This window comes from Acipenser ruthenus, chromosome 13 (assembly GCF_902713425.1).
Source record: "Acipenser ruthenus chromosome 13, fAciRut3.2 maternal haplotype, whole genome shotgun sequence".
NCBI lineage: Eukaryota > Metazoa > Chordata > Actinopteri > Acipenseriformes > Acipenseridae > Acipenser > Acipenser ruthenus.
Window position 1 is genome coordinate 13,753,764 of NC_081201.1, and position 2,500 is coordinate 13,756,263.

The 2,500-nt window shown below is 51.8% G+C and overlaps 5 non-coding genes across 5 annotated transcripts; all 5 read right to left on the reverse strand.

The window, feature by feature from the left end:
- Positions 1–80: 80 nt before the first annotated feature.
- Positions 81–194, reverse strand: LOC131697337 (U5 spliceosomal RNA). The gene has a single exon (XR_009307183.1). It is a non-coding gene; the product is annotated as a U5 spliceosomal RNA (small nuclear RNA).
- A 522-nt stretch (positions 195–716) lies between these two features.
- On the reverse strand, positions 717–912 carry LOC131697088 (U2 spliceosomal RNA). The gene has a single exon (XR_009306970.1). It is a non-coding gene; the product is annotated as a U2 spliceosomal RNA (small nuclear RNA).
- A 196-nt stretch (positions 913–1,108) lies between these two features.
- Positions 1,109–1,223, reverse strand: LOC131697164 (U5 spliceosomal RNA). Its single transcript, XR_009307013.1, has one exon. It is a non-coding gene; the product is annotated as a U5 spliceosomal RNA (small nuclear RNA).
- Positions 1,224–1,749: 526 nt separating this feature from the next.
- LOC131697085 (U2 spliceosomal RNA) lies at positions 1,750–1,944 on the reverse strand. The gene has a single exon (XR_009306967.1). It is a non-coding gene; the product is annotated as a U2 spliceosomal RNA (small nuclear RNA).
- A 197-nt stretch (positions 1,945–2,141) lies between these two features.
- On the reverse strand, positions 2,142–2,257 carry LOC131697335 (U5 spliceosomal RNA). Its single transcript, XR_009307181.1, has one exon. It is a non-coding gene; the product is annotated as a U5 spliceosomal RNA (small nuclear RNA).
- Positions 2,258–2,500: the final 243 nt, after the last annotated feature.

Below are 2,500 nucleotides of genomic sequence, written 5' to 3' on the forward strand. Positions count from 1 at the left end.
AAAAAAAAGGTGCCAGGCTCTAATTATTAACACGGCCGGCGCCGCTGTGCTCGTTCTGCTTTTAAACCCATGTCGAGCCCCACCCCGAGGGGCAGGGCTAGCCAAAAATTGCATTGAACTCATAAATGCTCCTCTCCACGAAATCTTTAGTAAAAGGCGAAAGATTTATTCGAACTGAAGAGAAGCCAGAGTGTGGTTTTACTGGTAGCCCAGCCCTTCTCCTCTACCCGGCGGCAAGGCCAAACAAAACCAAACAAAACAGGGAACTCTTCCCAAAACGCAAGTGCCGTTCGGCTCCCGGCAAAGGGGCGCTTTGCTGCTGCTGCTGCCGCCTTGAAAGCGAGGGCTCCTTGCCCCACTAAACAGCTCCGTTTCTGCTTTACCGCTGCGCTCGTCCTCCTCCTCCCACGAGCGCAAGGCCTTCTGGGTACACTGGCCTGCTGCGTGAGCAGAGCAGACTGTCCATCAGTTAGGCAGGCCTGCCTTCCTTATTTGGAACAAACCAAACAAACAAACAAAAAAAAAAAAAAAAAAAAAAAAAAAAAAACAACAAAAAGAGCGGAAAAAAATACAACCCAGAAAAAGGGAGAGGGAGAGGCTGGCTAGCGCTCTCTCTGTCTCTCTGTCTCTCTGTCTGCTTGTCTGTCTGCCTGTCTGTCTGTCTGCCTGCCTGCCTGCCTGCCTGCCTGCCTGTCTGTCTCTCTCTTTTTTGACCTTTCTTGTGCACCGTTCCCGGAGGTACTGCAATACCCGGGTCGATGCGTGGAGTGGACGGAGCAAGCCCCGGTTCCATCTCCTGCTTCCAAAAATCAATTTAATATAGACGGGTCCCCCTTATGGGGGACGTATCAGATATTAAACTGATAAGAACAGATACTACACTTGATCTGAGCCAAGAGGCCGAGAAGCGATGCCCACAATGGTTTTGACCAAAACGCCCCGGGCGCGGCCGCCCGCCGGAGCTGCCGGGGTACTCGCTTCTTGGACTGAGGGGAAAAATGGGAAAAAGAAAAAAAAAAGAAAAAGAAAAAAAAAGGTGCCAGGCTCTAATTATTAACACGGCCGGCGCCGCTGTGCTCGTTCTGCTTTTAAACCCCATGTCGAGCCCCACCCCGAGGGGCAGGGCTAGCCAAAAATTGCATTGAACTCATAAATGCTCCTCTCCACGGAAATCTTTAGTAAAAGGCGAAAGATTTATTCGAACTGAAGAGAAGCCAGAGTGTGGTTTTACTGGTAGCCCAGCCCCTTTCTCCTCTACCCGGCGGCAAGGCCAAACAAAACCAAACAAAACAGGGAACTCTTCCCAAAACGCAAGTGCCGTTCGGCTCCCGGCAAAGGGGCGCTTTGCTGCTGCTGCTGCCCGCCTTGAAAGCGAGGGCTCCTTGCCCCACTAAACAGCTCCGTTTCTGCTTTACCGCTGCGCTCGTCCTCCTCCTCCCACGAGCGCAAGGCCTTCTGGGTACACTGGCCTGCTGCGTGAGCAGAGCAGACTGTCCATCAGTTAGGCAGGCCTGCCTTCCTTATTTGGAACAAACAAACAAACAAACAAACAAAAAAAAAAAAAAAAAAAAAAAAAAAAACAACAAACAGAGCGGGAAAAAATACAACCCAGAAAAAGGGAGAGGGAGAGGCTGGCTAGCGCTCTCTCTGTCTCTCTGTCTCTCTGTCTGCTTGTCTGTCTGCCTGTCTGTCTGTCTGCCTGCCTGCCTGCCTGCCTGCCTGCCTGTCTGTCTCTCTCTTTTTTGACCTTTCTTGTGCACCGTTCCCGGAGGTACTGCAATACCGGGTCGATGCGTGGAGTGGACGGAGCAAGCCCCGGTTCCATCTCCTGCTTCCAAAAATCAATTTAATATAGACGGGTCCCCCTATGGGGGACGTATCAGATATTAAACTGATAAGAACAGATACTACACTTGATCTGAGCCAAGAGGGCCGAGAAGCGATGCCCACAATGGTTTTGACCAAACGCCCCGGGCGCGGCCGCCCGCCGGAGCTGCCGGGGTACTCGCTTCTTGGACTGAGGGGAAAAAATGGGAAAAAGAAAAAAAAAAAGAAAAAGAAAAAAAAAGGTGCCAGGCTCTAATTATTAACACGGCCGGCGCCGCTGTGCTCGTTCTGCTTTTTAAACCCATGTCGAGCCCCACCCCGAGGGGCAGGCTAGCCAAAAAATTGCATTGAACTCATAAATGCTCCCTCTCCACGGAAATCTTTAGTAAAAGGCGAAAGATTTATTCGAACTGAAGAGAAGCCAGAGTGTGGTTTTACTGGTAGCCCAGCCCTTCTCCTCTACCCGGCGGCAAGGCCAAACAAAACCAAACAAAACAGGGGAACTCTTCCCAAAACGCAAGTGCCGTTCGGTCCCCGGCAAAGGGGCGCTTTGCTGCTGCTGCTGCCGCCTTGAAAGCGAGGGCTCCTTGCCCCACTAAACAGCTCCGTTTCTGCTTTACCGCTGCGCTCGTCCTCCTCCTCCCACGAGCGCAAGGCCTTCTGGGTACACTGG